The sequence below is a fragment of the Gigantopelta aegis genome, chromosome 3, assembly GCF_016097555.1.
Source record: "Gigantopelta aegis isolate Gae_Host chromosome 3, Gae_host_genome, whole genome shotgun sequence".
Classification (NCBI taxonomy): Eukaryota; Metazoa; Mollusca; class Gastropoda; order Neomphalida; family Peltospiridae; genus Gigantopelta; species Gigantopelta aegis.
The window spans coordinates 6,643,177-6,653,517 of record NC_054701.1 but is presented as its reverse complement, the minus strand read 5'-3'; the positions used below and the strand labels follow the sequence as shown (position 1 = coordinate 6,653,517).

At 38.2% G+C, this 10,341-nt stretch overlaps 1 long non-coding RNA gene across 1 annotated transcript; it reads right to left on the bottom strand.

The window, feature by feature from the left end:
- Positions 1–8,340: 8,340 nt before the first annotated feature.
- Positions 8,341–9,702, bottom strand: LOC121391636. Its single transcript, XR_005960372.1, has 2 exons — positions 9,375–9,702; positions 8,341–9,147 (listed from the first exon to the last, which is right to left on the bottom strand). It is a non-coding gene; the product is annotated as an uncharacterized LOC121391636 (long non-coding RNA).
- Between the last annotated feature and the right edge of the window lie 639 nt (positions 9,703–10,341).

Genomic DNA, 10,341 nt, shown 5'->3' with positions numbered 1-10,341 from the left:
GTTTATAGAAACGGGTCCACTTATCCACGTCGGGTACATATAACTTGTACTGGTCTGACATGTTGCTCCTCTGAAAGTTCTACCTCAAATGACGAGTTTTCCAAAACTATTTTACTTATATACCTTATGCCGCATAAAGATATGGTACAGGAATGTTTGAATGTGTGTGTGATACGTATGACCAGTGTCCCTCCTCCCAAGCACAAATCTCATCGTGCGAGCTCCCAAAAATAATCGTTACCAAAATATTACCCTTTACCAGTGTTACTACCATAGGGACACGTCCAGAGACACACTCATGGACCCAGGACATAAATAAGAAAGCAAAACCTGTTATTCACGGTTTTATTCGCAACATACAACATGATAACATAGCACACAAGTGTCTAAAACATTTAATGTCTGAACAGGTTGTTCACATAAGGACATCTTGGAGAGAGTCTGTAATGTTCCATCACTGGATCGTCTGTCTTCTTCCATCGGTAGACGCGTAGTCCACAACAGTAACAGACGACGGCATCGTGGTCTCCCGTGTAGTAGAAACCGGCCTTGGCGAGCTCCCTCGGTTTCTGGCGTAATTGTATGGGCCACCGAGCATACGTCAGCATCCGGGCATAGAAATGTCTCATTTCGGGACGATGACAGAACAGGTAACGTCTCGAACAGCAGTCTTCTTCATCCCAGGCAGCGTCTGTGTCACAGGCAGCATCCGTCTGATCTGTGGGTTCATCCACGAGTTCGCCATCTTCAGTTCCAACCCCAATGTCACGTGTAGCATCCGTTTGATCCATGAACTGTTCTTCTTGTTTGGTAGCCACTCTTTTGATCGTATGTCTTTCTGAACATTTGCAGACCAAGACGTCGTCCTCGTCGCTACTGCTGCTGCTACTAAGACTGATCGAATATCCCGATGCCATCTTCTTCGTTCCAGATAGAGTGCAACAAGCCACAAGAATGTCAGAATCATAAAACACGTCTGTTCTCTAGTAAAACGAACGTATATCTGGTCGTTTTCGGCGAGCGAATGACAATGAAACCGTATCTAGCCTTTTTATACTCTTTCGTGCTAGTCTAAGTAGGTCAGGGCCGGGTCAGTAGGACGTTGTACACTGCACAGTAGGCCAGTCTAAGTAGGTCAGGGCCACGGAAAGTAGGTCATGGGGCTATACAGGACGAGGTCACGTGACGTCATCAAGGTCAAGGTCACGAAAAGTAGGTAATGGGGTCATGGGGCTATACAGGCCTCCTTACTACTAATGTCATCGCGGTAACGTTGAGCATTTAAATTGCCATCAATGACGACTAGTGGTGAACGATAACCATGGGCAATGGCTGCCCGACCATGACACAACCCCCACCCCCGAAACGATCTCGTTCAAGAACACAACAGTCAGCATAGTGTTCATTTCTCCTACGGTAGACGCGCACCCTACCATCACCACGTTGTAAAGAAAATCTGGATTCATCCGAAAAAAGAACGGTATTCCAGCGTCGCCGAATCCAACGAGTGTGTACACGTGCCCAATTAAGACGATTTAGACGATGACGTTGCGTTAAAACGCATCCGACGTAAGGACGTCGTGCATGTAAACCGTTCTCCCGCAGACGATTACGAACAGTTTGCCCACTGATTCGGTTATTATGAAGCCCTAGGTGTGTTAGCAGCAGTAGCAGTGGCAGTTTGGAATCGATTGCGCAAATGTGTGTTCATGATATGGCGGTCTTGACCACGCGTTGTAACACGCGGACGTCCACGACGTGGCAAGTCGTTGGTGCTTCCTGTCATTCGAAATCTTACGCGAAGATTTCGTATCGCTCGACTAGAACTCCCAACATGCCTTGCAACGTCTTCTGTCGACATGCCAGCATCAAGCATGCCAATCGCCCGTTCGCGTAACTCCCGTTATTTTCATGTCACTGTCTACAACCTACTAAAACATAGTGTTACCTCATCAAACAAACATACAAGCTTACTGGAAGCTTACTTACTTAATTCAACATTCATCATGCAGTTAATCCATTCCTTTTTAATATAGCAGTCTAATGATATCCAGCTGGTTATGTTTATTGTTACTGCAATATTAGTTCTTTAAACTTTCAGTTTCAACTGAGGTAACAGGTGTGTAAGGCATCTTGGCATTTTAAAACCTATAATCACGAAAATACTTTTAATGTTTGAATATTTAAAAATGAATCACCTATATTGTTTGTGTTGTTTTTTCACATGAAGTACCCACCATTCCTTTAAAGTTGGGTTGGTTTGTTTCCCAGTGTAGATCACATAAAAATACTCCTTCAGAGTCTTTAAGTTATACAATGCACTAAAATTATCAACAGATTTAAAAAGTAATAGTAATAAATAATTAAAAATAATAATAATAAATTTTAAATAATACTTTTTTTTTTCTTTCTTTTTCACGTGTTAAAAATAATGATGTCACATACCTGAATGATATCATTGTTTATGATAGATTAATTGTTTATTTATGGAATTAATTAATGTTATTTTAAAATCAGTTATAATTATGCCTACTAGTATCCTAAATTTAAAGGAGGTTAGCCTAAAAATAAAAATCTCAAATTGCATGTAACAATCCAATATTTAAATCAGGATTTCGTTTTTATTATTTAATACAAAAAATTATGTTACTACATTATTTGCTGGATCCGCCACTGTATACACACACACACACACACACACACACACACACACACACACACACACACACACACACACACACACAAAGCTAAACTGAAGGAATCAACTAAAAATTAAAAAAACATGATAAGGATAGTTGGGATGGGGAAAAAAAACAAAAAAACATTGGTTTCGACGTGGTTCATGAACTACGACCCAAGCATCTCAGGTGTGCACTACCGACTCATATTTTTTTTAATAACTCGTGAAACGTAGGTCTACAATTACTTCAATTGATAGTGTTGGTTGGGACATTGACATCACGTGACATTTTTAAAACAATTACGCAACTAGTCTCCCTCCCTCAACATTTTGTAACACGTCATTTGACCTACCGCTACAAGTTACGAACGGCTCTGACAGCATTACGTCATTGACTAGAACCCCCAATGTTGACTTGTTGATAACAAAAAATATACAAACGCTGACGAAATCTGTCATTACAAAGGGTGGGGCAATAAAGATAATAAAAAAAAACCCCCCCCCCCCCTAGACCAGCGTGTGCGTGCAAATTCGGAGTAAAAATAATCACGTGGGGTAAAACAGTGGGGCTCATCAATTCGGGCTGGTTTTTTGTCTGGGTAAAATTTCGTCGGCAAAATCACTGATTACCCATATATACATATCTAAATAACATATATGCACATTCATTAACCCTAAAGATCAAAAAGTCAGACCCTATACGCCATACCTATGACGACCCTTCTTAGTCTAAATCTGGGAGCAATTTGAGGTTAACAGTTATGATCGAGACACGACTTCAGGTTAGTAGTTGTTAACAATTTGGTTCAGATCATATCTTGCCAATGTATAAGTGATTGATGGATAAAAACAGATATCGTAGATCACAATTACGACAAATATTTTATTTTTATTTTTCATTTGGCACCCAAACTTTCAGGTATTGTTTATTCATCACAGACTTTCGGCCTTGAAAATGATTTTTTCCCAAACTTTCAAAGATGAAAAAAACTTAAAAATGTTTTCATTGCTAAAAGTGGAAAGATATTGTCTTGTTCAGTCTGTTATTGTTGTTATTGCAATATCAAACATACAAATGAACTTAAGATTTATCACCCACGGGGCCTTTCACCGGGCAATAGTATGGGCACAGCAACAGACGCTGTATGTAAAAGTCAAATAATGCTAAATTCAATAACAAGAATTTATTATAATGGACGCATAAGCTAACATTTAACGGAACCTGGTGTTTCTGAACAAGTTGCCCAAGTTTTCTGTGAAAATGCTACTGGACGTATACAGTGTTCGTCAGTTGCTCTTTCGTACACGACTCGGCTTGTTTCGTTTGGTGTCCAGTGGGCAGACTGATCGATGTTTTTCAGAGAAAAGTGTGCATTTCTGAAAAAGCGGAGCTGACCGGATGCTGTAAGTTATAACAGGATGCCGAAAAATAAACTGAGGGTGAGAAACACAACAAATGGGGCGTGCTGCTGTAAGCTACTGACGTGCGTCAGTTGCTCTTTCGTACACGACTCGGCTTGTTTCGTTTGGTGTCCAAACTGATCGATGTTTTTCAGAGAAAAGTGTGCATTTTGGCGGAGCATAATACAGAAAAAAATAATGAGGGTGAGAAACGGGGCTGCCAAACGTGAGGCAAAATGCAGTGAGAACTTATATTATACAACACAGGTGTGACGGAACATGCTCTTAATTGTGTTTTCGCCTGTGGCGATATTAATTGTTTTAGAGGGCTGTGTGCAGTTCCAATATGCACTTAAGCCCAGGTGGGCACTTTGTTACGTAATACCTCTGCGCGACGGTCGTCGAGCTCTTTCTAATACACACCCACACCAGGTGCGGAGGCCATGTGGCCAGTAGTTACGTAATACCTCCGCGAGTGCGGTTTTTACGACCGTGATTTTGGCGACTAGGCGTCAGCAAGTCTGGCCATCTAAGAAAAATTGTCGTCTTGGTCTCTGTGGAAATATCACTTGTAGGTATTCGGTGCCGCGATGTACCCCCAGGCGATACTGGGTTTTATAATAAATAGCTAGGGTTTTAGCGATATCAGGAGAAATATATTGGAAGGCTTCCAGGGAACGCGTCCGTTTGGACTTGGTAAATATTATTTCTGCTCTGTTGTATAACCTTGATGTGATTGATGTGACTTTAAATATTTTAATACTGTATTATGCTAATATTATTTAGACGGTGCTGCCGGTAATCTGACGCAGTAAACTGTAGTCTCACTGTTCTAATATATATAAAGCTTAACCAGTTATCCTAGAGGACCTAGGTAAACTGTAGGTTATTGTCTTTATTGTGATAGGTACCAGTATTAATTCTGTATTACAAGGTTACTGAATGAGTAGTTAAGGGTTAATTAAAAATTAACCAGTTAGGAACAGAGTTGTAATTCCTTTATTAATTAAGTTCCCCTGGGAAGAGATCTAATAGATATACAGTTAAGGGAGATATTTGGATAATCGTGTTTCATTCAGTTACGGGTATTATAGGATCCCCGTGACAACAGGGTACACGCATGACTAAATATACAGGGGCGTAGGCTGGGGTTCGGTGTGTTCACGAACCCCCCCCCCCCCCCCCCCCCCCATGAAGCAAATGGTCCGCTTTCAGAACTATAACATACATGTTTATACATATGGAGTTTCTGGTGGTGCAAAACCAAAATAGAAAAGGTCCACTTGGTTCATATTCGAACACCCCCCCCCCCCCCCCCCCCCATCCAGCTCACGCTACGCCCCTGATATAGTTCCATCGCTTGGTACTAACTAAACGCCCATTAACTCCACAAAGGACGCAAACGGTCGTACTAAACGGCAGTAAATTTTTTTCGGCGGCAGAAAAGTGCCGTCGGTGACGCCCCCAACCGACGCCAGTTTATATGTCACCGACGGCAACTGCCGTCGTTGCCGCCGTTAAGTTCGAGCCCTGTAGTAAACTGAGCTATATCAATATGCCTTCTGCTAGACTACACATATTTAACCTAAGTTGCTTTTAACCTGGGTTAAATTACCTCTTGTATTGATTGATTGATTGATTGAATGTTTGTTTAACGACACCCCAGCACAAAAATACATATCGGCTATTGGGTGTCACAAATGGTAAGTATATGAACATATAATATAGACTCATGTAAAACCACAGTGTAAGGAGCTGTGGGGGGGGGGGAGGGGGGGACCTCTTGTATAGATGCACTTATGTAGCATATTAAAGGAAAATGTATGAATGATATGGTTAAGTGATATATTATTCTCCATGTCAAACAGTACTTTTAGAAAGGAAAACAAATATCAGATATGGCTGATGACCATTTTATTGCAGGTAATTGCTGAAGTAGATTGTGCACGTGCGCGCGCGCGCACACACACACACACACACACACACAAACGATATAACACAATTTTAAGGAAATAATTTCCTTTTACACTATCCATGTAAAAGGAAAATATTTCTTTAAATTCACTAGCCATGAGATCAGTAATTTAAGAAATTTACTAGCCACGATAAAACATCCACTAGCCTTTATGCAAATATAATTTTACTAAATGAATGAATGAATGAATGTTTAACGACACCCCAGCACGAAAAATACATCGGCTATTGGGTGTCAAACTATGGTAATGCAAATAAATAAAGTGATGATCAACATCAATATAAAAATTCAAGACTTAAACAAAAACAGTGTAAAGAACTGTGCAAAAACACAAATATCACAGAATTTTACGGATACTGAATTTTACTAAAAACTTCAATTTTGTGCTGTATTGGCCATTCTCAAAGAGAATGTTACAGCCCTGCACCACGGTGAAGTTACAGCACGCGCAGGAGATAATTTTACTAATTAATAGTAATAATCGGATATGTCACCTCAAGAGGGAAATGGAGCTTAAACACACTAAGATTGGGGGGTGGGGGGGGGGGGGGGGGGGTTGCATGATATTCATATTTAAAAAATAAGACTAAAATGCAGCATTTGACAACTTTTTTTTCTTTCTTTAGTTATTTACTAGCCCAACACTGAATATCACTATCTAGAAACCCTGCATACACATGTACATACTGTATACTTGTTTTATTATATATATTGCACCCATAGACAAAACTACATATATGTAGTTTTCTGATTTCCGTCTTCCACGAGTGTATTTCCTGCAGGAAACCCCGATGCCGCTGGAAATACACGAGTGGAATACAGAAATCAAAAAACCACATATATGTAGTTTTGTATTTATTACATACCCTAAATTGGAATTTTGTTTCTAAATAATACCGTAGTTAAAAAATTGTAACACTGCTAGATAATGACAGGGATTTCTTAATTTACACAACTAGGTCAGCTATGTTACTACGCAGACCGATGAACCACCAATTATTACACATAGGAATATAGTTCTATTTAAACAATAAACAGAAATAAGAAAGAATGAGTGAAGAATTACCTATAATTTTAATGATATTGTTTGAAATACTTTTAAAGACAATGTAATAGCTAAAATTCACGAACAATGTAATATTTAATTTGCTCGTAATACGTTACAATACCTTCAGCGCGCCAATTTAATCAACGAAGAAAACTGTCAAGAATTGTACACTCAGTGTCTGTCGTCATCGGTGTGTTTTCTTTTATTGATGTTCATGGAATTACTCGTTGCTGAAAAGTTGAAGTTTATATTAAATGTGCCTCCATAAATCATCGCTCCACTGAATAATCCTGTTGTCAGTTCATCCAAGTTTTCTACGTGAGGAGACGATGCTTGCGACGTTCTTGTTGATAAAAGTCGACGACAGTCACTTTGCACCCTTCTTTTGGCTTCGTACACAATAAATATAGTATATCTTACGTAATTTCACTTGAAATCCATATTTCGTAAAAGGTACATTTTTTTTAATCACAAGATTTTCTTCAAACACATTCAGGTGCATTAGTAATGTTTAAAAAACCCACTAAAATTCAATAGCAATTTTGCATTGGAATTTTTCCAATATTCCGAAAAAGGAAACGTCATGTACCCAGTTTATGGTTGTAAGGAGCTGCAAAGTGACGTCATTGGAATACTGACGTCATTTAAATAAAAAATTAGCTATATTATTACAATGCTTCGCCACATTAAAATAAAAACAAGTCTACTAACCTTGACCCCTGTCAAATTTCTTTTACAAACAGACAATGCTGTTTATAAGTCATTTTTCTTCTTTTTTTAATTTTATAATTCTGGACAAAATATTAATTTTAAGTTTTAAAAGTACATTTTGTCAAATATATCATATCACAAAATTACCGTTGGATATGTTTTATTTATTGTGTACGAAGCCAAAACAAGGGTCCAAAAAGTGTCTGTCGTCGACCTTAATAGTACATTAAAAGTTTATTGGTGAGTAGTGTTCCCGTCTCTAGTTTTGGTATCGCGCTCATTAAATTGTAAATATTCGTCACCGTTTTCGTCTGTTTTCAGTTCAAATGTTCCATAAAATAGCATTTTAAACATGCATAACAGTTAACTGCTTTAATAGGCAATTTAAACCAAGCACCATTTCGCTAAGGGTAGTAGCGTTGAATACGGCATAGTTCCGGCAGTTGAGTTGAATACGGAAAAGTGTATTTCATTTTTGTTGTCACGGGTCGGTATCCCAAAAGAAACAAGACGACAACTCAGGAATCATTCATACACATTTATTTACATAACACTTCCCTCCCAACCAATACATATTGCACTATCACGCATGTAACACATATCACATGTAAATTAAACTATGAATCAACATTAAATAGAGTAAAAATCTTTTAACCACAAAATAATACTAAAATGTCTGTCTTCCACTATTCATCACATTTCACAATTCATCATCAGAAGTCACCCTCATCATCACCCTTGTCATGATCATTCACTGATAATCTTCACCATTCCCCATTATCATTATTATCATTCACTAGAATCATCACATCTCATAATGATCATTCACTGATCACCGTTGTCGTTTACCATTAATACCCCTGTCGTTCACCAGAATCACTAACCCCCTCGTCACGGTCATTCACTGATCATCTCCGTTCACCATAATCATTGGTACCCTCATCACGATCCTTCACTGATCATCTCCTCCATTCACCAGTATTACCACCATCATTCACCCGAATCATCAACACTCTTTGTCAGGATCATTCACAGATCACCTTCGTCGTTCGCCAAAATCACTGACACCGTCGTCACGATCATTCACTGATCATCTTCTCTGTTCACCATTATCACCACCATAATTCACCAGAATCATCCACACTCTTTGTCAGGGTCACTCAGATCACCCTCGCCGTTCGTCAAAATCAATGACCCCGTCGTCACGATCATTCACTGATCATCTTCTCTGTTCACCATTATCACCACCGCCATTCACCAGACTCACTCTTCGCCAACTCCCAGAATACATCATCTACGTTCGTCATCACCAGGACCCAATACACAAATACACTGAAATACAATATACCCTAATCAAAACCATGTAATATTTATATTACCATATCAGATATTAGACAATTTTCTCTTAATATAATGTCCGCACTTCACAAGTGTCTTAAATATTACATAAATCAGATTTACTTAATACTTTTGTTTTGCAATGACGTTACATACAACTACTAACACATATACACAATCGTATACCACAGTTATACAACAAACAATCAAAATCTACTTACGGTTGTCATCAACCCAGAGTTATACAGAATAAAATATTTCACAATATCTTAACACACAGTTTCTCTCTCAAGAACGTTATGTGACTGCCCACAACTCATTACATCTCCCAACTATATCCCAACTATGCATGCCTTCACTCACAAACAAAAGTGTTCACCAATGTAAGCCCAAGCCCAAATTCTTTACAAACACCTTTGCTAGTGATTACAGTATAAAAATATAGTTTGCCTTAGCAAGCTATGACACACAGTTCAACAATATATTCTCAATTACCCAAGTATTTACAATAAATGTTCTAAAATATAATATGGTTCTTATTTTAGTACCCTTGACTTGTGACATTTGTATTCAGGACTGTATTTATATAGTAAGATTTAATGGGTATGTAATAAAAGTAAATATTAAACACATTAGTCCATTATTTTAGTTTTCCGAGATGCAAGTATGCCTTTTTTGTTCAACACATTATACATTTGGGCTATTATACGTCCGTTTGAACAATATCTGGAGTGGGGGAGGGGGCAAAATCTCTAGTATTAGGGACAGTCTTTGGAGGAGGGGGGGGGGGGGCATATTTATATATAAAGAGAGTAGAAGAAAACAACCTATATTTTCGTACTGCAGGCCTGCTACAGACACATTTGCAAAAAAACCTAAGAACTTATGATTATTATATATATGTGTGTAATTTAAAGGTATATACTTTCATTTTAAAATTTAAAAATAAATAAATAAATAAGATGTAGTAGCCGAAGTATGGCAAAATAAATACAAGTATAGAGAATGACCAAACAACTCTAAAATGAGATTAAATGAAAATTGAAGACCATACAAATTTGATGATAAAAAGAGTATTCAAGAACTGGATGCATAAGTTTCTTTTTTAATGGAAGACGATGGAATTGTGTATTTTATTTAGAGTATAATGTGGAATTTTTATCATTTCACATGCTTTAACCATATTGG